This window comes from Pristiophorus japonicus, chromosome 11, assembly GCF_044704955.1.
Source record: "Pristiophorus japonicus isolate sPriJap1 chromosome 11, sPriJap1.hap1, whole genome shotgun sequence".
In the NCBI taxonomy this organism is placed as follows: Eukaryota; Metazoa; Chordata; class Chondrichthyes; family Pristiophoridae; genus Pristiophorus; species Pristiophorus japonicus.
In genome coordinates, this window is record NC_091987.1 from 150,736,469 (window position 1) to 150,761,267 (window position 24,799).

The 24,799-nt window shown below is 45.9% G+C and overlaps 2 protein-coding genes across 3 annotated transcripts in view; one reads left to right on the forward strand and one right to left on the reverse strand.

Moving 5' to 3' along the window:
* vwa8 (von Willebrand factor A domain containing 8) overlaps positions 1 to 8,056 on the forward strand; it is a 463,584-nt gene extending 455,528 nt beyond the window's left edge. The window contains exons 46-47 of the transcript XR_011595909.1: positions 1,869 to 1,909; positions 8,010 to 8,056. The gene's annotated coding sequence lies outside the window, so the exon portion shown is untranslated. The remainder of the gene's footprint in view (positions 1 to 1,868; positions 1,910 to 8,009) is intronic.
* rgcc (regulator of cell cycle) overlaps positions 1 to 24,799 on the reverse strand; it is a 187,838-nt gene that overhangs the window by 9,918 nt on the left and 153,121 nt on the right. The gene's annotated exons all lie outside the window — the stretch shown is intronic.

The window sequence follows — 24,799 nt, forward strand, 5'->3', positions numbered from 1 at the left end:
TGAAGAGGGCGACTGGATTGGACGTCACCATAATCCAGGGTCGCTGATTGGAGTGTGGACAGGTACAGCAGGAACGGTGAGGTTGGGGTGAAGGAGCAGCGAGAGATTGCAGAGCAATGTGATCAGGGCCCAGGAGAGGCGTGAGTTCGAGGCCCAGAACAGGCAACGGCCCAGGGGCAGCACGAGCCAGCCCACACTGTGATATGTGTGCGCACTAGGTCCGTGCAGCAGAGCAGCTCTCCAGTCGTCTTGGTTAATCCTTGCCGCTGGACCAAGACCTAGCTCTGTCAAGCCCGTGTGGTGACTGGTGTGCAACGGCCACCCCACGTTAAAAAAATCCACGCACAGGCATCTTCCACCCTTTAATATATAGTTCTGTATCCCAAATATTAGGTCCTTCATTGAACTCATTGAACTCATCCTTTTTTGGCATGGAAGCAAGTCATCCTCGATACAAGCGACTGCCTAAGAAGAAGAATTTTGGCCAAAGGGTGAAAACAGGTGCTAAATGTGCTGATAAGAAAAGCTTGTTTGAAAATCTAGATATAGCATGCAATTTTGGTCCTAATTGTTGATTACGATGATTAAACTTGCCTGGAGGTGCTAAATCAGACATCTGCAGGTTTCACACTGAAGAGCTGATGAGACGCAATTTTCGTGGAGCAGTATATGTTCGGCTCCTCGCGCCCACTTCCACTGAAGGTGTGGCATGCTCTGGCCGGCACATTGCAGGATGACTCAGGGACCGAGGGAGAGCGTGCGCAGGTTCTCGGTACAGCTTTGGAGGTCCTGGTGGAGGAGGTCCAGAGGAGGAGGGATGTCCTGCAATGTTCCCTATATGCCGCGCAGTGCACTGGAGGTTTCACACATCGTGGCTCACCGACATTTGAAAGGAAAAGGGGTGCAGGTGGTGAATTTTGAAAGTGCCATGAAGCTCATTAAAGGAGCCATGCGGCCCCCCCAAAAAAATTAGAGAGGTCATTGATGTCCTCTACCGGAGGGGGCAAGGACGCCACCTCACCCTCCTGTCCCTCTCTCCTACAGTAACAGGTGCTACTCTGCCTGGCCTCATGTCCTCATCCTATTCCTCATTCAGACCTAGAGGGACCACACCTGGAGCACTGCGTACAGTTTTGGTCTCTGTATTTAAGGAAGGATATACTTACATTGGAGGCTGTTCAGAGAAGGTTCACTAAGTTGATTCTGGAGATGAGGTGGTTGACTTATGAGGATACGTTGAGTAGATTGGGCCTATAATCATTGGAGTTCAGAAGAATGAGAGGTGATATTATTGAAACTTGTAAGACAATGATGGGGACTCGACAAGGTGGATACAGAGAGGATATTTGCATTCATATGGGAAACTAAAACTAGGGGACATAGTCTCAGAATAAGGTCCACACCCCCCCATTTAAAACTGAGATGAGGAGAAATTCCTTCTCTCAGAGGGTCATGAATCTATGGAATTCTCTACCCCAGAGAGCTGTGGAGGCTGGGTCATTGAATATATTTAAGGCGGCGATAGACAGATTTTTGAGCGATAAGGGAATAAAGAGTTATGTGGAGCGGGCAGGGAAGTGGAACTGAGTCCATGATCAGATCAGCCATGATCTTATTAATTGGTGGAGCAGGCTCGAAGGGCCAGGTGGCCGACTCCTGCTCCTATTTCTTATGTTCTTATGATCCCTAGCAAGATGCCCACGTCCAAGTACTCCCTTTCTCCTGGTGACTCCGATAAGGTGTCCAAATAGGTGGAGCACTTACTCTTTTTAGGTTGACGTTCTCAGAGGATTTGCAGAATAAATGTTGTTACGAGTGTTGGTGCATTCTTGACAAAGTGTTCCAGAAAGTCTCCTGATGTGTTTCAGAGGCCCTCTTCACAGCTCCAGCAACAAGTGACCATGAAATGGTGAGTATCCCTTTAAGTGGTGAGTATCCCTTTAAGTAGTGAAATCGATATCAACGCCATGTTTACTCCTAAACAGCTGATCGCTGTTAGGAGAGGAAGTTAGTTGAAAGGCTAGCCACCAAGATGCTGTGCAGCCTCTAATAAGCGCCACCAGGCATTTTAATGGCAATCGGCTGTTTAACAATCTTCTGGGCAGCCGTTCCTAGAGCTGGCTTCAACTCCTTTACGAAGATGGCGACTTGCACTGAACGCAGGCTAAAGCAGCGTTTCAGCTTAAGACCCCATCTTGGCCACCTCTTTAGCGCCAACGTATTCGGCAAAGATCGCCGCCAAAAGCCTGCAGGCAAGTTTGACTGGTGTCATCCCACAAATTTCAAAGAATAGTTGGCACACCTAGGTGTTCATAGAATTGTGGAAATTACAGCGCAGAAGGAGGCCATTTGGTCCATTTGTGCTTGTTCAACTCCCATCTGCTGTAATCCTGTGCCCCTACTCCTTTCCCATCTTTTGTGCCCTTCATTTTAAAATAGTTATTTCATTCCCTTTTAAATAATGTTGTAGTTTCTGCCATTTATGTGTGGTAAACCATGAGTATGAAAAAACAATCTTCCCATCTTTTCCTTTCATCCTTTTAGTGATGATCTTTAGTCAGTCGTGGTTCAGGTGGTGACACTTTTGCATCCGAGTCATAAGAACATAAGAATTAGGAGCAGGAATCGGCCATTCGGCCCCTTGAGCCTGCTCCACCATTCAATGAGATCATGGCTGATCTTCTACCTCAACTCCACTTTCCTGCACAGTCCCCAGATCTCTTAATTCCCTTAAAATCCAAAAATCTATCAATCTCTGTCTTGAATATACTCCAAGACTGAGGCCCCACAGCCCTCTGGGGTAGAGGATTCCAAAGATTCACCACCCTCTGAGTGAAGAAATTTCTCCTCATCTCATTCCTAAATGGCCGACCCCTTATTCTGAGACTGTGACCCCTGGAACTAGACTCCCCAGCCCGGGGGAAACATCCTCCCTGCATCTACCCTGTCAAGCCCTGTAAGAAGTTTGTATGTTTCAATGAGATCACCTCTCGTTCTTCTAAACTCTAGAGAATATAGACCTCGTCTACTCAATCTCTCCTCATAGAACAATCCCCCATCCATTCAGAAGGTTGTGGGTTCAAGTCCCACTCCAGTGCAGTACTGAGGGAATGCTGCACCATCGGAGGGTGCCATCTTTTGGATGAGACCTGAGCCCTCTCAGATGGACATAACATTTTGAAGAAGAGCATCACCAAAAATAAATTATCAGGTCATTATGCCATTACTATTCGTGGGATCATGCTGTGCACACATTGACTGCTGCGTTTTCTACATTGCAACAGGGACTACACTTCATTGGCTGTAAAACACTTTGGGCCGTCCTGAGGCCGAGAAGGACGCTATTGAAATGCAAGCCTTTATTTCTTGAGTCGCTGGCCCTATATAACTGACCCACCAACCAATGGGAAGTGTTTACTGTCTCATAGCTGCAGTTAGATCCTTCACCCTTTGACTTTTGTTGCAGTGGGAAAAAAAGTCTCATTTTCTGAGTCATTGCTTCGCTAACTGCCTTCGTTTAGGAAAATTTAACTCAGCAGTGATGTGCGTTAAATCAAGATAGCAGATCTGGAGATAACTCCTCCGATTGGCATTGGATCTCGGCTGGTCTTCAGTCCGGGGTCTAGGAATAGGTCGTCACCTACACCCCCAGAATGTTATTATCAGTCTTATTGTTTTGGATTTACTGAGTTACTCTTCGGCATTTTGTTTTGCCGAGACAGTTGTCCCTTTCTAACAGAGCTAAGGACACTGGTTAGACAGGACAGAAACCTCCTTTCACTCCATTGATAATCAATCCTAGTCTGTCCAAAGCCATCTATCACATGCTGGATTGTTCTTGTATCATGCTGAGAAGGGATTAGGGAACGTCAGCACCTGCGAACATTCATTTGGTAAAGATACTGATCACCATATAACCGTTTCAAATGCTAAACACTCGTATATTCTTTCACACTTTAACCAAATAGCTTGCTTGTAGCCCCAGCAGTTTATGAAGTTAAATTACTATCTTAAACATATTGTGAATCATTTTACTGTTGTTTCTAATGTATAATCTGTTTATTTAAAAGTTGATTTTATACTTTTATTGTGCAGTGCTGATTGCCCTGAGGAGAAGGGGAGGGTGAAAGGGAATTAGAGAAAGAGAAAAATGAAAGACTTGCATTTCTATCGCGCCTTTCACAACCTCAACATCTCCAAGCGCTTTGCAGCCAATGAAGTACGTTTGAAGTGTAGTCGCTGTTGTAATGTAGGAGCCACGACCAGGTAATCTGTTTTAGTGACATTAGTTGAGGACTAAATATTGACCAGGATAGCGGGGAGAACTCCCCTGCTCTTCTTCAAATAGTGCCATGGAACCTTTTATTTTCACCTGAGAGCGCAAACGGGACCTCGGTTTAACATCTCATTCGAAAGACGGCACTTCCTCTGTACTGCACTGGACTGTCAGCCTGAAATAAGTGCTCATGTGCTTTTTGGAGTAGACTTTAAGATGTGCATATCACTAGAGAATACACTTGCATTTATATAGCAGTTTATCACGCCAGTTAATTACATGTGAAATGCAGCCACTGTTGGTATATAGGCGGATGTTGCAGCCAATGGATGCACAGCAAATAATGAGTGACCAGCACATCTGTTTTGGCTGAGGGAGGAATGGCCCAGGTCATAAAATCATAGAAATTTACAGCAGGCCATTCGGCCCATTGTATCCGTGCCAGCTGACCAAGAGTTATCCAGCCTAATCCCACTTTCCAGCTCTTGGTCCATAGTCCTGTAGGTTACGGCACTTCAGGTGCACATCTAAGTACTTTTCAAATGTGGTGAGGGTTTCTGCCTCTACCACCCTTTCAGGCAGTGAGTTCCAGACCCCCACCACCCTCTGGGGGAAGAAATGTTTCCTCATCTCCCCTCTATTCCTTCTACCAATTACTTTAAATCTATGCCCCCTGGTTGTTGACCCCTCTGAAAAGGGAAATAGGTTCTTCCTATCCACTCTATCCAGATCCCTCATAATTTTATACACCTCAATAAGATTTCCCCTCAGCCTCCTCTGTTCCAAAGAAAACTGGAACTGCTCACTGGAAGAACTTCTGCCAATAGTAACACGGGATCTTTTACGTCCACCTGAACAGGCAGATTTAGTTTAGCGTCTCATCTGATGTATAATATATTCAAAGTCTTGCATATAATGTGCACTTCCTATAAGTGTCATAATTACCCTGCCACGTTTTGTTCCGAACACGTCGATTGTTATGAAACGGGGTAGTCTCGTAGAGCTGCTATATAATATATCATATATCACAAACAGTCGGTCCGAACACTCAGATACCACACTTCATTTCAGATATAGAAAGAAAGAAAGATTTGCATTTATATAGCGTCTTTCATAACCACAGGATGTCGCAAATCACTTTACAGCCAATGAGGTACTTTTGGAGTGTAGTCACTGTTGTAGACACTGTCAACTGCGAAGGCCTATAGAGCGTCCTCCGTTTCTGATGCCCCCAAAAGTTCGTCACCATCCTCCACCTGCTCCACGACGACATGCAGTCCATGATCCTTACCAACGGATCCATTATAGACCCAATCCACGTCGGACCGGGGTCAAACAGGGCTGTGTCATCGCCCCAATCCTCTCCTCAATCTTCCTTGCCGCCATGCTCCACCTCACAGTCAACAAGCTCCCCACTGGAGTGGAACTAAACTACAGAACCAGTGGGAACCTGTTCAACCTTTGCCTCTCTAGGCCAGGTCCAAGACCACCCCAAACTCTTTCTTCGAGCTACAGTATGCGGACGATTCCTGCGTCTGCACACATACGGAGGCTGAACTCCAGGTCATAGTCAACATATTTGCTGAGGCGTATGAAAGCATAGGCCTTACGCTAAGCATCCGTAAGACAAAGGTCCTCCACCAGCCTGTCCTCGCCGCACAACACTGCCCCCCAATCATCAAGATCCACGGCGTGGCCCTGGACAACGTGGACCATTTCTCATATCTCGGGAGCTTCTTATCAACAAGAGCAGACATCGACGACGAGATTCAACATCGCCTCCAGTGCGCCAGTGCAGCCTTCGGCCATCTGAGGAAAAGTGTGTTTGAAGACCAGGTCTTCAAATCCACTACCAAGCTCATGGTCTACAGAGCTGTAGTAATACCCGCCCTCCTGTATGGCTCAGAGACATGGACCATATACAGTAGACACCTCAAATCGCTGGAGAAATACCACCAACAATGTCTCTGCAAGATCCTACAAATCCCCTGGGAGGACAAACACACCAACGTTAGCGTCCTCGACCAGGCCAACATCCCCAGCATTGAAGCACTGACCACACTCGATCAGCTCCGCTGGGCAAGCCACATTGTTCGCATACCAGACATGAGACTCCCAAAGCAAGCGCTCTACCCGGAACTCCTTCATGGCAAACAAGCCAAAGGTGGGCAGAGGAAACGTTACAGGGACACCCTCAAAGCCTCCCTGATAAGTGCAACATTCCTACTGACACCTGGGAGTACCTGGCCAAGACCGCCCTAAGTGGAGGAAGTGCATCCGGGAGGGCACTGAGCACCTCGAGTCTCATCACCGAGAGCATGCAGAAATCAAGCGCAGGCGGTGGAACGAGCATGCGGCAAACCAGTCCCACCCACCCCTTCCCTCAACAACTGTCTGTCCCACCTGTGACAGGGACTGTGGTTCTCATATTGGACTGTTTAGCCAACTAAGGACTCATTTTTAGAGTAGAAGCAAGTCTTCCTCGATTCCGAGGGACTGCCTATGATGATGATGATGTGGGAAACATGGCAGCCAAATTGCGCACAGCAAACTCCCACAAACAGCAATGTGATAATGGCCAGATAATCTGTTTTTGTTCTGTTGATTGAGGGATAAATATTGGCCAGGACACCGTGGATAACTCCCTTGCTCTTCGAAATAGTGCCATGGGATCTTTTACATCCCCCTGAGCGGACAGACGGAGCCTCGGGTTAACGTCTCATCCAAAAGACGGCACCTCCGACAGTGTGGCACTCCCTCAGTGTCAACCTAGATTTATGTGCTACCCACAACCTTTTGACTCAGAGGTGAGTGTGCTACCCACTGAGCCACAGCTGACACTATGTATAAAACAATCTTACAGCTTTGTGTTATTCTCAACTGAAACCCAACACCAATAACCACATTGTAATTTGCAAGGTTCCCTGGCCGGACAACAATTAAACTCTGATTGACCAGAGAGTCACCTTCTCAACAATTAGACTGTGAGACCTTAAAGGGCCATTGACCCAGTTACCAGCAGCACATTAAGTTCTGCATTACACAGTGTAACACTTCTGTTCTTATCAAACAGCCTGTGTCTAACTTAGCTTGGCTAACAGGGTTGCATTAAGACAATCCATATGGATAGACCTCGGGGCCTTCAACGAAGTACTTCACTGTTGTGCTGTAGAAAGCGTGGCAACCAATTTGAACACTGCAAGGTCTCTCAAATCCCTCCCCTCCCTATCTCTCTAACCTCCTCCAACCCTCCGAGATCTCTGCGCTCCTGCAATTCTGAACAGTTTTCATCGCTTCACCATTGCCAGCCGTACCATCAACTGCCTCGGCCCTCAGCTCTTGAATTCCCTCCGTAAACCTCTCCTCCTTTAAGATGCTCCCCTCCCTAAACCCCTCCTTTAAGATGCTCCTTAAATCCTACCTCGTCGGCCACCTATCCTAATACCTCTCTGACTTGGTGTTGGATTTTGTTTGGTTACGCTCCTGTGAAGCGCTTTGGGACGTTTTACTACACTAAAGGCACTACGTAAATGCAAGTTGTTGCCGGCTTCCCCCATCACTTCACATCCAAAGTTGTCAACACACTTTGTGGAGAATGCCAAGGTCCAGTGTCACTGTCAATAAAAAATGTGAAGAATTGTATTTATAAATGATGGTGGCAGATGACATGCCATGTGACATCATCTGTATCACTTCCCAAGTATAAATAACCGAACTAAATGTTCCCGTCCAGGATCACGTGGGCTTTGTCGGAACAGCAAGTGCAGAACAGCCCGTGCTCGAAATCTGATCTCAAAACAAACCATGGCAGCTCACGTACCACTGAGAAGTTTTCAACAAAATAAATTCTGGAAAATTTATTTCTGGCTCTTGGTGTTATTTATTTTCCAGGAGCTTGCCCGATGAGGTTGCCGAGCAGGTGCCAGAGCCTCCGTTCGTCATGGCAATACCGACGGTCAACGTTCAGGCTGACACACGGCCAGCTCCCCATAATGGCTGAGTGGGTAGGCGGTACAACAACAACAGCAATTTGCATTTATATATCTCCTTTAACGTAGTAAAACATAAGGTGCTTCACTTGAGCGTTATCAAAGAAAATTTGGCACTGAGCCACGCAAAGAGATATTAGGACTGGTCGCCAAAAGCTTGGTCAAAGAGGTCAGTTTTAAGGAGAGTCTTGAAGGAGGCAAGAGATAGGTAGCGAGGGAGGGAATTCCAGAGCTTGGGGCCCAGGCAGCTGAAGGCACGGCCACCGATGGCTGGGGCAAGAGAAATGGGCCAAGATTGGATGAGCACAGAGATCTCGGGGGGGGGGGGGGTTAAGAACATAAGAAATAGGAGCAGGAGTAAGCCATACGGCACCTCAAGCCTTTTCCACCATTCAATAAGATCATGGCTGATCTGATCATGGACTCAGCTCCACTTCCCTGCCTGCTCCCCATAACCCCTTACCCCCTTATCGTTTAAGAAACTGTCTATTTCTATATTAAATTTATTCAATGTCCCAGCTTCCACAACTCACTGGGGCAGCAAATTCGACAGATTTACAACCCGCTGAGAGAAGAAATTTCTCCTCATCTCTGTTTTAAATGGACAACCCCTTATTCTAAGATCATGCCCCCTAGTTCTAGTCTCCCCCATTAGTGGAAACATCCTCTCTGCAGCCACCTTGTCAAGCCCCCTCATAAGCTTATATGTTTCGATAAGATCACCTCTCATTCTTCTGAATTCCAATGAGTAGAGGCCCAACTTACTCAACCTTTCCTCATAAGTCAACCCCCTCATCCCGGAATCAACCTAGTGAACCTTCTCTGAACTGCCTCCATAGCAAGTATATCCTTTCGTAAATATGGAAACCAAAACTGCACGTAGTATTCCAGGTGTGGCCTCTCCAATACCCTGTATAGCTGTAGCAAGACTTCCCTGCTTTTATAGTCCATCCCCTTTGCAATAAAGGCCAAGATACCATTGGCCTTCCTGATCACCTGCTGTACCTGCATACTAACCTTTTGTGTTTCATGCACACGTACCCCCAGGTCCCGCTGTACTGCAGCACTTTGCAATCTTTCTCCATTTAAATAATAACTTGCTCTTTGATTTTTTTTCTGCCAAAGTGTATGACCTCACACTTTCCAACATTATACTCCATCTGACAAATTTTTGCCCACTCACTTAGCCTGTCTATGTCCTTCTGCAGATTTTTTTGTGGGCTGGAGGAGATCACAGAGATGGGGAGGACCAAAGCCATGGAGGGATTTGAAAATTAGGATGCGAATTTTTAAATCGAGGCTTTCTTGGACCAGGAGCCAATGTAGTTCAGCAAATATGGGGGTGATGGGTGAATGGGACTTGGTACGAGTTAGGACACGGGCAGCAGAGTTTTGGATGAGCTCAAGTTTATGGAGGGTACAGAAAATGCCATCCAGGGTGGAAGCACCAAGGTTCAGTTCCCAGGCTGTAGTTGGGGAGCTACAGTCGGCCACAGTGCCCCCAAGTATCCTTTTCTTGGGGCTGTTCCAGGTGACAGTTCAGCGAATTAGAGTCGAGCATTGGGAACCTGCTGCTCCTTCAGGAAATGTCACCACTGCATGGTAAAGAAACAAAGAGGTCAACCAGCAGCAAATTAACCAGAGAGTGACATATAGGGCTAGACTTCCCCTAAAGGCCCTCGATGCCCGATTGCCCGCTGAGAAGAACCACTAACGTTCAGCGAGAAAAGCTGGCGAGATTCCATTTTTATGATTAAAGTAAGTAAAACTAATCGCCTGGCGAGAAAATGGGCTTGTACACTCATTGTCGGCGGTTTCCTCGGTGTGCAAGTGGAAAGTTAGCAACGTGGGCAGCCGTTACCGGAATTGACGGTAAGTAGTAAAATTTAGTCCGAGGCTGCGATTGGGCCTAGCAAGGGGGGAAAACTTTTTTTTAAATTTCAATGAAAAAAAATAAATAAAAATGTAGAAAGCATTCCCAAGAGGGTTTTAAACCTAATTGCTGTTTTAAGATTTAAAAAAAATAAAGAACCTTTCACTTAGCTTCCTTTCCAGGGTCCCCCTTACCGCCCTTTTTAAGCAGCTTTTACAGGGCGGTTCTCTCGGTGACATGGACGCCGGCGGTTGAGGCCAACCTAATGCTCTGGTGGTTGTTCTCGGTGTTGCACATGGGCGGTCTGGTCCCGGCGGGCGACTTCAGATGTGGGCGATACCAAGGAAAAAACTTGCGTGCAAACTTGCGCCGGGCAAAAAAACAGCTGTACCGCCGAGAAAATTGGCGACAATGAAAGCGAAAGTCTGGCCCGTACATCATCATCATAGGCAGTCCCTCGAAGTGAGGATGACTTGCTTCCACACTAAAAAAGGATGAGTTCACAGGTCTTTCGAAAGAAGGACCCGAACTACATCCTGAAGGGTGGAAGATGCCTGTGCATGGATTTGTTTAACGTGTGGTGACCATTACACACCAGCCACCACACGGGCTTGACAGAGCTAGGTCTTGGTCCAGTGGCAAGGGTTAACCAAGATGACTGGAGACCAGCTCTGCTGCACAAACCTAGTGCACACATATCGCAGTGTGGGCTGGCCCCGAACTCACGCCTCCCCTCCACAGTCACTCGCCGCTCCTTCGCCCCAACCTCGCCGCTCCTGCTATATCTGCCCATGCTCCAATACAGTAGCCCATACAGTCTATCTGATCAGTCACATCATTTCAATCCCACCAGTTGGACTGATGCAGCCGATTTAGCAATGCTATATTGACCAACGCCCAACATTTTCACTGTCACCAATCCAAACTACAAATATCCTCTATCTATGAGTTAGATCAGAATCACTTCCCCCACAATTTCCCTTATATTGTCAGCTACATGCACGAGGAGTTTTGATAGAGTAACTAAGGAGAAACAACTTTCATTGGCAGGAGGGTTGGTAGCCAGAGGACTCAGATCTAAAGTAATCGGCAAAAGAACCAGAAGGACAATGAGGAGAAGTTTCTTAATGCAGTGAGTTGTTGTGATCTGGAACGCGCTGCCTGAAAGGGTAATGGAAACAGATTCAATAGTAACTTTCAAAAGTGAATAACTTTTAAAAGGAAAAATTTGCAGGATTATATGGAAAGAGCAGGGGAGTGGGACTAATTGGATCGCTCGTTTAGAGAGCCAGCACTGGCATGATGGGTCGAATGGCCTCCTTCTGTGCTGTATGATTCTATTTTCTGGATTATTAAAATGAGGTTCAGCGTGGTCCTATATTCATAGGTAAACGGACCGTGCATTGTGCTGGGCTCTGCTGGTGGTTGTCATACCCCAGTTAGGATAGAGTTGCCCACACTGCGATATGTGTGCGCACTAGGTCTGTGCAGCAGAGCAGGTCTCCAGTCATCTTGGGTAATCCTTGCCACTGGATCAAGACCTAGCTCTGTCAAGCCCATGTGGTGGCTGGTGTGCAACGATCACCCCATGTTAAAAAAAAATCCACGCACAGGCATCTTCCACCCTTCGACATGTAGTTCAGGGCTGGAATATCGGGTCCTTCATTGAAACATCTGTGAAGCCATGTGGAAGCAAGTCATCCTCGTTTGAGGGACCGCATATGATGATGATGATTGTTATCCTTGACAGAATCCATCTGGAATGTGTCGTCTCCATGACTGTCCGTTCCACAGATACTGACTGCTTGTTTGTCTTCATTGATTTAGAATATTTTGGGAGGAGAGCCTGGAGAATGATATTCTGTGCCCCGAGCATAAATAGAGCGAGATTTGCCCATCACTGCGGCTCATTCCTTCTTTGCACGAACAATAAATGTGGAACAATGATCTTCTGAGGAGTTTTGTGTTGGATATTAAATAGCTGCTCTTTCCTATTTTTAACCAGGGCTTTAAGTGCTGTGTACTGAGCACACAACTTCAATGTCATACCTTGGAGAGGGTGCAGAGAAGATTTACCAGGATGGTACCAGGGATTGGGACTTCTGTTGTGTGGAGAGACTGGAGAAGCTGGGATTGTTCTCCTTGGAGCAGCGAAGGTTAAAGGGAGATTTGGTGGAAGTGTTTAGGATTTTGATGGAGAAACTGTGTCCACTGGCAGGAGGACTTGCATTTCTATGGCATCTTTCACCACCTCAGGATGTCCCAATGAAGTACTTTTGGAGTGTAGTCACTGTTGTAATGTGAGAAACATGACAGCCAATTTTTGCACAGCAAGCTCCCACAAACAGCAATGTGATAATGACCAAATATTTTTTTTTGTTATGTTGATTGAGGGATAAATATTGGCCCCAGGACACCGGGGATAACTCCCCTGCTCTTCTTCGAAATAGTGCCGTGGGATCTTTTACATCCACCTGAGAGAGCTGACGGGGCCTCGGTTTATGCCTCATCCGAAAGAGGGCACTGCACTGGGAGTGCCAGCCTAGATTTTTGTGCTCAAGTCTCTGGAGTGGGACCTGAAACTTCTGACTCAGAGGCGAGTGTGCTACCCACTGAGCCACAGCTGACACTTAACCAGAGAACACGGATTTAAGATCATTGGCAAAATAGCCAGAGGAGAAATTGCGATAGAAACATAGAAAATAGGTGTAGGAGTAGGCCATTCGGCCCTTCGAGCCTGCACCATCATTCAATAGGATCATGGCTGATCATTCACCTCAGTGAGTTGTTATGATCTGAAATACGCTGCCTGAAATGGTAATGGAAGTAGATTCAATCCACAGTAACTTTCAAAAGGGAATTGGATAAATACTTGAAAAAGAAAGATTTGCAGGGCTACGAGGAATGAGCAGGGAAGTTGGGGTTAATTGGATAGCTCTACTAAAGAGCTGGCACAGACAGAATGGGCCGAATAGCCTCCTGTGCTGTGTGATTCTATAACCGATGGATCTGGAGCAGAATGTCAGTGTTATTGGACAAACACTCCTGTTCATGTGGCTGGGGCTATTGGGACACCTGAGGATGGTAAGTACCAGAAGACTAGACGGGGAGGAGCACCGCCTCCCTGATGGAGTCAACTTCATCTTCTGTCCACTAATCTAAAAGGATGAGATATTGGCCGGGCTCCCTTCCTCTCAGCCTGAATTTCCTGTATCCGCTGCACCAAGATAATTCAACCAAAGAGTTAGGAATGTATTTGCTTCATGGGCTCTTTGCTTAAGAATTCATAGCAACACATCGCTATTAAGAACTAGTTGGTTTATTAGCAAAGGTTTAACAATCCCACTACACATTACCAACTCATCCACCAGGCTCACAACCACCTGTCTCATCGTGGATCCCCCGAACCCAACTGGCTGGGGCTTTATTGAGGCTTGTGAACATCACGTGACTAGCTAAGCCACTCCCAACTCAACAGCTCTACAACTATTTTGGTTGTAAAATAATTAACCAATTAAATCAAGTGCCCCCTGATTAAAGGGGGGGACACTCCAAGCATTTTTCAAGTGCCCTTTTTTTGGGGTTTTTTGGGGGGGTATACATTACAGTGTTACAAATGCTGGAAATGCAGCAGGTCATTCAAAACCTGAAGTGTCCCAAGCATTAACTTGTCAGATCTCCACAAGAAAGACTTGCATTTCTATTGCACCTTTCACAACCTCAGAATGCTCCAAACGCTTTACAGCCAATGAAGTATAGTCACTGTTGTAATGTAGGAAACGCGGCAGCAAGCTCCCACAAACTGCAATGTGATAATTACCAGACAATCTGTTTTAGTGATGTTGGTTGAGGAATAAATATTGGCCAGACACCAGTGAGAACTCCCCTGCTCTTCTTTAAATAGTGTCATGGGATCTTTTACACACACCCGAGAGGCCTCAGTTTACCGTCTCATCCAAAAGACGGCACCACCGACAGTGCAGGACTCCCTCAGCACTGCACTGGGAATCTCCACCTAGATCGTGTGCTCAAGTCTCTACAGTGGGACTTGAACCCACAATCTTCTGACTCGGGCAAGAATGCTGTCAATGAAGCTATGGCTAACAGCTAACACTGACTGACCCGAGTGTTACCAGCAATTTTTTGTTTTTGATTTGGATCTTATGTTTTGATTTCTGGTTGGAATTACTTTTTGAAGTTGTTTTGTATCGGGATGTGGGATGTGTTTATTACCCATCATTAGTTGCCCTGAGGGCATTGAGCATCTACCAAGTAGCGTCAGAGTGGACTCCTGTATAGGCCAGATCAGGTAAGGTTGGCAGTATCGCTCTCCTGAATGGCATCAGTGAACCAGTTGGGTTTTTAATCACAATCAGCAGATTTCATGGTCATTTTCTGGTGCCAACCCTTTACAACTTGCCGTGCTGGGATTTGAACTCTCAACCTCTGAGTTGCTGGTCCAGTACCATAACCACTAGGTTACCATAGCGTAGTGTTGTCATTACCCTTGGTATTTCAATTACATAAGAACACAAGAAATAGGAGCAGGATTAGGCCATCTGGCCCCTCGAGCCTGTTCCGCCATTCAATAAGATCATGGCTGATCTGATCTTGGCCTCAACTCCACTTCCCCGCCCGCTCCCCATAACCTTTGACTCCCTTACGACTAAAGATTGTCGATGCAAAACAAGTGGCTATGAGCAATGTGTTCCTGGACATGGGTCTGTCCAAGTCTCTGACAGTTCCCAACAATCGATGCAATCACGTCACTTGCAGATGATCTGACTGGGATAAAAATGGCCCATTGGCACTCTGTCACGTCACGCAGAAAAGTGGTGCCAGATAGTCTTTAAATAAGTCTGCCATTCAATATCTCACACTTGTTGCTCTGATTGCAGTAACGCCAGGCTAATGATGCACAGGCTCCTCTACCATGTAACCGATATGATTCTGTCTCCAGCACTGGAAATATAACTGTGACTCATCTTGTATTTTCCTTCCTCCTTCTTCAGAATATAACTGGGAACATTTTTAAGAGCAAGATATAAAAATGTGAAAGACATGTTCCTCGAAAGAAGGGAAAAGCCACAGTGTTCAACCGATCATGTACAAAGTCAAATGAAATGTAAACCAAACGGCATTTAATACTCAACAGAGTTAGGTACCGGAAACAGCTAGAGACAACTAGGACCACGAACTGTGAAAGACTGTTGGGCAATTGATAGATGTTCAAGGATAGATTACAAAGGACTCATGGGACATGGCAGAAATATTAAATGAGTACTTTGCATCCGTCTTCACTTTTGAAGATAATGCACGACTGTTAGAATTTAATGATCTTGTTAGTAAAACTGTTAATATTAACATAGGTGAACATACTGTTTTAGATAGAATTAGGAAGCTGAGACTAGGTAGAGCAGTCGGGCCTGATGATATCTACCCGAGGATCCTCGGGGAGATGGGATGTGTGCTGTGTAAACCCCTTGCCCGGATCTTTAATAGCTCACTGCACTTGGAAGGTTCCCTTAGACTGGAAGGAGGCTAATGTAGATAAGATGAACCCAGGTAACTATGGGCCCATTAGGTTGACATCAGTAACAGCAAAGATGCCTGAGGGAATCATTAGGGGTGCAGTATATGATTGCTTGGATAGAGTGGGACATATTGGGGGCACCCAACTTGGCTTCATGAAAAGGAGGTCTTGTTTTACAAATTTGTTTACATGTTTTGAAGACGTCACCTAAATGGTGGATAAGGGAGTTGTCTACATAGACTTCCAAGAAGCTTTTGACAAGGTACCGCATAAGGTTCTCTATAAAATCAAAGCCTCTGGTATTAGTGTAATATATTGAACTGAATTGAGAACTGGTTGGCAGGAAAGAGAGACAGACTTGCATTTATATATAGCGCCTTTCACAAGCACCAGACGTCTCAAAATGCTTTACAGCCAATGTAATGTGGGAAACGCGGCAACCAATTTGCACACAGCAAGCTCCCACAAACAGCAATGTGATAATGACCAGCTGATATGTTTTTGTTAATGTTGATTGAGGGATAAATATTGGCCAGGACACCGGGGATAACTCCCCCGCTCTTCTTCGAAATAGTGCCATGGGATCTTTGACTTCCAGCCTCGGTTTAACGTCTCATCTGAAAGACGGCACCTCCGACAGTGCAGCACTCCCTCAGCACTGCTGGGGTGTCAGCCTAGATTTATGTGCTCGAGCTTAACCCACAACCTTTTGACAGAGGCGAGTGTGCTGCCCACTGAGCCATTGCTAGCACACTATACAGGATGTAGGCAGAAAGTAGTTATCGATGGATTTGGATCTGTTTGGAGATCCAATGGTGTCCCGCAGGGATCGGTGGTGTTTACTATTTTTATTAATGATCTCATTGTAGATGTTGGGGGCATGATCTGCAAGTTTACAGATGATACTAAGATTTGTGAGAGTGCGAGGACTGTACAATGCTTCACTGCCTCAGGTAATCTTAGACCATAAGAAATAGGAGCAGGAGTAGACCATAAGGCCCCTCAAGCCTGCTCCGCCATTCAATAAGATCATGGCTGATCCGATCATGGACTCGGGTCCACTTCCCCGCCCATTCTCCATTAACCCCTTATCCCCTTATCATTTAAGAAACTGTCTATTTCTGTCTTAAATTTATTCAATGTCCCAGCTTCCACAGCTCTCTGAAGCAGCAAATTCCACAGATTTACAACTCTGAAAGAAGAAATTCCTCCTCATCTCAGTCTTAAATGGGCAGCCCCTTATTCTAAGATCATGCTGTCTAGTTCTAGTCTCCCTTATCAATGGAAACATCCTCTCTGCATCCACCTTGTCAAGCCCCCTCATAATCTTAAACGTTTCAATAAGATCACCTCTCAATCTTCTGAATTCCAATGAGTAGAGGCCCAACCTACTCAACCCCCTCATCTCCGGAATCAACCTAGTGAACTTTCTCCGAACTGCCTCCAAAGCAAGTATATTCTTCCTTAAATATGGAAACCAAAACTGCACGCAGTATTCCAGACGTGGCCTCACCAATACCCTGTATAGCTGTAGCATACTCCATCCCCTTTGCAATAAAGGCCAAGATACCATTGGCTTTCCTGATCACTTGCTGTACTTGCATACTAACCTTTTGTGTTTCATGCACCAGACTCCCAGGTCCCGCTGTACTGCAGCACTTTGCAATTTTTCTCCATTTAAATAATAACTTGCTCTTTGATTTTTTTTCTGCCAAAGTGCATGACCTCACACTTTCCAACATTATACTCCATCTGCCAAATGTTTGCCCACTCACTTAGCCTGTCTATGTCCTTTTGCAGGTTTTTTGTGTCCTCACACATTGCTTTTCCTCCCATCTTTGTATCAGCAAATTGGCTACGTTACACTTAGTCCCTTCTTCCAAGTCATTAATATAGATTGTAAATAGTTGGGGTCCCAGCACTGATCCCTGTGGCATCCCACTAGTTACTGATTGCCAACCAGAGAAAGAACCATTTATCCTGACTCTCTGTTTTTTGTTAGTTAGCCAATCCTCTATCCATGCTAATATATTACCCCCAACCCCGTAAACTTTTATTTTGTGCAGTAACCTTTTATGTGGTACCTTGTCAAATGCCTTCTGGAAGTCCAAATACACCACATCCACTGGTTCCCCTTTATCCACCCTGTTCGTTACATCCTCAAAGAACTCCAGCAAATTTGTCAAATTTGACTTCCTCTGCATAAATCCATCCCCAACCTCTCTTTCCTCTCCAGTCCTTGAACGTGTTGTCGCCTCCCAGATCCGTATCCATCTTTCCCGGAACTCCATGTTTGAATCCTTTCAATCTGGTTTCTGCCCCTGCCACAGTACCGTAACGGCTCTCGTCAAAGTCACAAATGACATCCTTTGTGACTGTGACAAAGGTAAACTATCCCTCCTCATCCATCTTGGCCTGTCTGCAGCCTCCGACATGGTTGACCATTCCATCCTCCTCCAATGCCTCTCCACCATCGTCTAGCTGGGTGGGACTGCACTCGCCTGGTTCCATTCTCATCTATCTAATCGTAGCCAGAAAATCTCCTGCAGTGGCTTCTCTTCCCACTCCCGCAACATTACCTCTGGTGTTCCCCAAGGATCTGTCCTTGGTCCCCTCCTATTTCTCAACTATATGCTGCCACTCGGCGACATCATCCAAAAATACGGAGTCAGTTTCCACATGTACGGTGTCGACACCCAGCTCTACCTCTCCACCATTTCTCTTCACCTCTCCATAGTCTCTAAATGATCAGACTGCTGTCAGATATCCAGAACTGGATGAGCAGAAATATTCTCTAATTAAATATTGGGAAGATCAAAGCAATTGTCATCAGAAACTGCGATCCCTAGCCACTGACTCCATTCCTCTCCCTACAACCCTCTGAGAGAAGAAATTTCTCAGTTCTAAATGGGCGAATGCCTTCTGGAAATCCAAATACACCACATCCACTGCTTCCCCCTTATCCAACCTGCACGTTACATCCTCAAAGAACTCCAGCAAATTTGTCAAACATGATTTCTCTTTCTTAAAACCATGCTGGCTCTGCTTGATTGAATCATGCTTTTCCAAATGTCCTGCTACTGCTTCCTTAATAATGGATTCCAGCATTTTCCCAACGACAGATGTTAGGTTAACTGGTCTATAGTTTCCTGCTTTTTGTCTGCCTCCTTTTTTAAATAGGGGTGTTATATTTGCAGTTTTCCAATCTGCTGGGACCTCCCCAGAATCCAGGGAATTTTGGTAAATTACAACCAATGCAGCCACTATCTCTGCAGCCACTTCTCTTAAGACCCTAGGATGCAAGCCATAGGTCCAGGGGACTTGTCCGCCTTTAGTCCCATTATTTTACCGAGTACTACTTTGTTCAGAAATCTCCAATAAGCACTGCTCTCCTCACCTGCAACATTCCGCCATGAGCAGCGTGGAGAAGGTCACTGTTATATAAATGAACCCCTCCTTTCATTCTGTCCCCATTGATGGGCTGAGGTACGGACGACACCATTTGAAGAATGAGAAGGGGCATGTCAAGACTGGTAATGTATCTTTTCTGACTGTGAGCTTCAAGTTTTCATGCATTTCAATCCGTTGCTGGCACTCCGGAACTGATGGCAGGCAAAGAGTAAACAAGACAACTGGCTTCTGATTTTACATCATTTAATAAAAGCTGCTTGAATGTTGAGAAAAAGGCCAAGGGCCAAATAAAACTGACTGATCACACAGGCCCTGATCAGCATTTGTAGAGGTCACACAGTGTTGGATCACTTTCTGGAGTGATTATTGAATATATTTAAGATGGAGATAGACAGATTTTTGAACGATAGGGGAGTCGAAGGTTATGAGGTGCGGGCAGGGAAGTGGAGTTGAGACCAAGATTAGATCATGATCTTATTGAATGGCGGAGCAGGCTCGAGGGGTCAAATTGCTGACTCCTGCTCCTATTTCTTATGGAGGGAGCACAAAGTATTACAGCAGCCATCACTGTCTGATTAATTGTGCAAAGGTCTGTCACCGATACCTGTGTCAACTCCAGTTGGGTTTCGGAGAAATGTGCATGTGACACTCCCAAATTCAACTATTCTGCTGGCAGTATTTGTCTGGCTCTTGGTGCCTCCCACTCCTCACTTGCTGTAACGGGTCCCTCCCGTTCCTTTGATCCTGCACACTGCCATCTTTGATACGAGTTAATAACCAACTACATGTGGGAAAAGCAGCTGGTAAAACTTTGAAAAATGTAATTATAGGGCAAGTTACACTACAGGATGCTGTAAATGATTCATCTGACTGCTTGTAAAAAAAAAGACTGCATATAGTTATTTATTCTTTTGTAGGTTAACTATTTATAATGTTCAATGTATTTTTAACTAAAATAATGAGGTTGTTTGCACACACACAGATATCAGATACATTGCAAACTTTTAATGAACTCAGTTTAACTCCTGGCGGGGACAGTATTGCTCCTGAACACTTACCAAGCACTGAACAGATATGGCAGATCTGCAGTATGTTCCTTTGTCTTGTGTTATTCCCTCTGCAATAATATTGTAGATCTTCCTTAAATCACTTCAGGTGTGAAACCGAAAGCAGCAATGAGTTAAGCGATGAAATTTAGAAGGATGCATCTCTCATCCTAGCATAGAAATCCCGTATAGCCATTCCTACATCACGGAAGGTCTGGCCCCAGTTTCCAGTTTAAAGATGTCCATGGGGATTTATTGGCAATGGTGGTGTGCAGAGCAGGTATCTAACCAGCATCTCCTGCTGCCTTCAGCCCGTGCCTTCTCTATCACAAACGGCAACAACCAGCTCATTCCAACCTAAATATATACGCCACAACCAGGTTTTCTTTTGGGGGGGGGGGCGCGGGGGTATTCATTGTCACCCTTCCACTTAGGGTCGCCAACTCTGGTTGGACCTTTTCCTGGAGATTTCATCACATGAACTCCCGCCTCCAGTCTCCCGTTGTAATTTATGCACCAGTGAGTATGCTCACAGGCTGATAGAGCTGTTGAGTTGTGAGTGGCTGAGCCAGTCACGTGATGTTCACAAGACTCAATAAAACCCCAGCCAGTGGGGTTCAGGGGGATCCACGATGAGGGAGGTGATTGTGAGCCTGGTGCATGAACTGGTAATGTGTAGTGTGATTGTTAAACCTTTTGCTAAAAAACCAACTAGTTCTTAATAGCAATGTGTTGCTATTAATTAAGCAAAGAGCCCGTGAAACAAATACATTGCACCCGCCTTCCCCCAGCCAATTGGAAGGCATATGGATTCTTTGTTACCCGATTCAACATAAGAATTAGAAGCAGGAATAGGCCAATCGGCCCCTCGAGCCTGCTCCGCCATTCATTGAGATCATGGCTGATCTTCGACCTCAACACCACTTTCCTGCCCGCTCCCCATATCACATAATTCATTTAATATCCAATGATTGGTTGATTCATGGCTGTCAGCCAAACAAACTTATTTTCCAATCCGATGCTTTAATAACTAATAGATGAAAGTGTTCAAAGAAAATGAAAAAAAATTCTTGTTATAACGCTGATTTTTCTGCTGGGTGTTGCTCATCGCAGTGGCCTAGAGATTTATCATTAATTCCTGGAGACTCCAGGGCAATACTGGAGGGTTGACCCACCCCATTTCTACTGTTGTCCAGCATGAATACAGAGAGAAAATTTGGGGTAAGTTGGCTGTGAGGCTATCGGGCGGTATCCCAGCATAGAATTCCCATATACCATTCCGTGATATAGGAATGGTACATGGGAATTCTATGCTAGGATGGGAGATGCATTCATCTAAATTCCATTGCTTAATCTCCTTTCTGATTTTTGTCCGACCAAAATCATTTCACATCTGAAGTGATTTCCAATGTGCCGACCCAGCGAGCAAGGCATCAAGTCAGACAGTGAACCCCTTTGGCTCCCACCTTGGGCTGTTGAGTCATCGGTAGCTGCACCACACAACTGATGACTCCATCATTCTAGGGTCAAGGGACAGCAGTGTCTTCCTGTTACAGATTAGGGTCAGCTGTAGATCCAGGCTATGGTTCAGTGGCGTCAGTCACCATATTAAGTGGTTTGAGCATGTTCCGTTTATGGGAGTCGACTCACACTGCCCTATATTTACTTGTACAATATTATAATCAGCGATGGGAAAACAGTGGACTGGATACTTGTGACTTTTGCATGTTTATTCAATATCTCAAGGGGAGACTGAGCAAACAGTTGGCAAGACTAGACTTGATATGAGTCATTAAGCTGCTTAATTTCTGAGCAGTTGCACGTACAGAACCACCGTCATGATCTGATTCGCTTGCTTCAATCAGCTTTTCTTCATACTGTGATATGAAGATATCTGCGTGGCTTCCCAGCCTGCGAGCACCATTGGAGCAGGCCGGGAAGTGGAAGGAGCAGCGTGGCGGCCTACCACTCCAGGGAGCAGGAGAGCAACGGCAGCGAAGAGAGCGACTGGATTGGACGTCACTAAGATCCAGGTCGCTGATTGAAGCGTGGCAGGTACTGCAGGAGCGGCGAGGTCGAGGTGAAGGAGTGGCGAGAGATTGTAGAGGGACGTGATCGGGACCAAGGAGAGGCGTGAGTTCGGGGCTCAGAAGAGGTGAGGGCCCAGGGGCAGCATAGGCCAGCCCACACTGCGATATGTGTACGCACTAGGTCTGTGCAGCAGAGCTGGTCTCCAATCGTCTTGGATAACCCTTACCACTGGACCAAGACCAAGCTCTGTCAAGCCTGTGTGATGGCTGGTGTGCAACGGCCACCACACGGGAAAAAAAATCCATCTTCCACCCTTCAAGATTTAGTTAGGGACCTGGATAGGTCCTTCATTGAAACATTTGATGTGGAAGCAAGTCATCCTCAACTTGAGAGACTGCCTAAGATGATGATGATGATGATATGAAGATAATAAATATGCTATGCTATCCTACTTCATCTTGCTTAACTTGAAGATAATTTTCCAACTTTCCTTTCCTGTACTCCATCCTTGGCTCAGTCTTTTGCCGCTAATCTGCAAGTGCAGCACTTTATTTTCCAACAGTTAGCCTAGACTTGTCAATGTATGCACCTTTAGTTCTGGCTGTTCACACCCTGGAAGAAATCAGACACCTTCCCATACAATGGATAGGTATCACCCCCAGGATTAAGCTCCCTCCATGTAATTACATCATACCGTCTTAAAACATCACAGGGTAAATTCAGGCTAGTGTGTTCCATCTACAAGATGCACTGCAGCAACTCTTCGAACATCACCTTCCAAACCTGTGACCTCTACCACCGAGAAAGACAAGGGCAGAGGGCGCATGGAAACACCACCACCTCCAACATTCCCCTCCAAGTCACACAACAGCCTGACTTGGAAGTATATCGCCTTTCCTTCATCGCCGCTGGGTCAAAATCCTGGAACGCCCTCCTTAACAGCACTGTGGAAGCACCTTCACCACACTAACTGCAGCGGTTCAAGAAGGTGGCTCACCACCACCTTCTTGAGGGCAACTAGTAATGGGCAATAAATACCAGCCTTACCAGCATCCCGTGAATGGATTTTTAATTAAATTCAGCGAGGTTGTGCTCCTGGTGCACGGCCTCACTAGACAGAAGTGAGCGGGCTGTAAAAGTGCAGCCCCACTTCTCCAGCCGCACTCCCATCTAATCTAGGGTTCCCAACTCCAGTTGGGCATATTACAGAAGGTTTCATCAAATGATCTCCCGCCTCCAACTGCCCTGCCCTCACACTCCCACCATTGTCAGCTTTGGCAAAAATCTAGGCACTGGACACTCCAGTGCAGTGCTGAGGGAGCCGTCTTTCAGATGAGGCATTAAACCAAGGGACCGTCTGCTCTCTCGGGTGGACATAAAAGATCCCATGGCACTATTTAGAAGAAGAGCAGGGGAGTTCTCCCCGGTGTCCTGGCTAATATTCATCCCTCAATCAACATAACAAAAACAGATTATCTGGTCATTATCACATTGCTGTTTGTGGGAACTTGCTGTGCGCAACTTGGCTGCCGCGTTTCCCACATTACAACAGTGACTACACTCCAAAAGTACTTCATTGGCTGTAAACTGCTTTGGGACATCTGGAGGTCACAAAAGGTGCTATATAAACACAAGTCTACTATTTAGCAGTAAACCACTTTTTTATTAAGAGGTTATTTTACAAAATCATACTCCTGGGATGGAGCCTTGCCCACTGGGAGCATGTATCAGCAATTCGGTCACAGATTGCTCATTATTTTCTATTCTCTCTCCGAGGTTTCCACCCTCCCTATCTCTGTAACCTCTTCCAGCCCTAAATCCCTCTGAGATCTGCGTGCTCCTCCAATTCTGGCCTCTTGCAGATCCATGTGCCTTCAACTGACTAGACCCTCTCCTCCTTTAGATGCTCCTTAAAACTACAAGGGAGGATTCGCTATTGGATATAGTATTGGCGAATGAACCAGAGCAGATAAGAGAAGTAAAAGTAGGGGAACATCTAGGCAATAGTGACCATAACATAATGCGCTTTAAGATGATAATTGAGAAGGACATAATGGACAATGGTGGACAACCCATCATATTCATCAAGTGCATCTTTGACCAAGCTTTTGGTCATCTGTCCTAATATCTCCTCACTTCGAGGGACTGCCTATGATGATGATGATGATGATGATATTGGGAATTTGTGCACTCCTGTCCACAGATAGAAAATCATGGGATTTGTGTTTCCAAATTGCTGATCTCTGTTCCTGGAGACAAGGCTCCATCCCGCAACACAATTCTGTAAAATTACATTCTCATAATCTACCGAAACTAAGGCTCTTGGGTATCAGCTGTGGCTCAGAGGGTAGCACTCTCACCTCGGAGTTAGAAGGTCATGGATTCACAGTCCCACTCCAAATCTAGGCTGGCACTCCCAGTGCAGTGCTGCACTGACGGAGATGCTGCCTTTCAGATGAGACATTAAACCGAGGCCCCGTCTGCCCTCTCAGGTGGTTGTAAAAGATCCCATGGCACTATTTCAAAGAAGGACAGGGGAGTTCTCCCCGGTGTCCCGGCCAATATTTACCCCTCAACTAACAACACTAAAACAGATTTTCAGTTCATTATCACACTGCTGTTCATGCTGTTTGCTGTGCA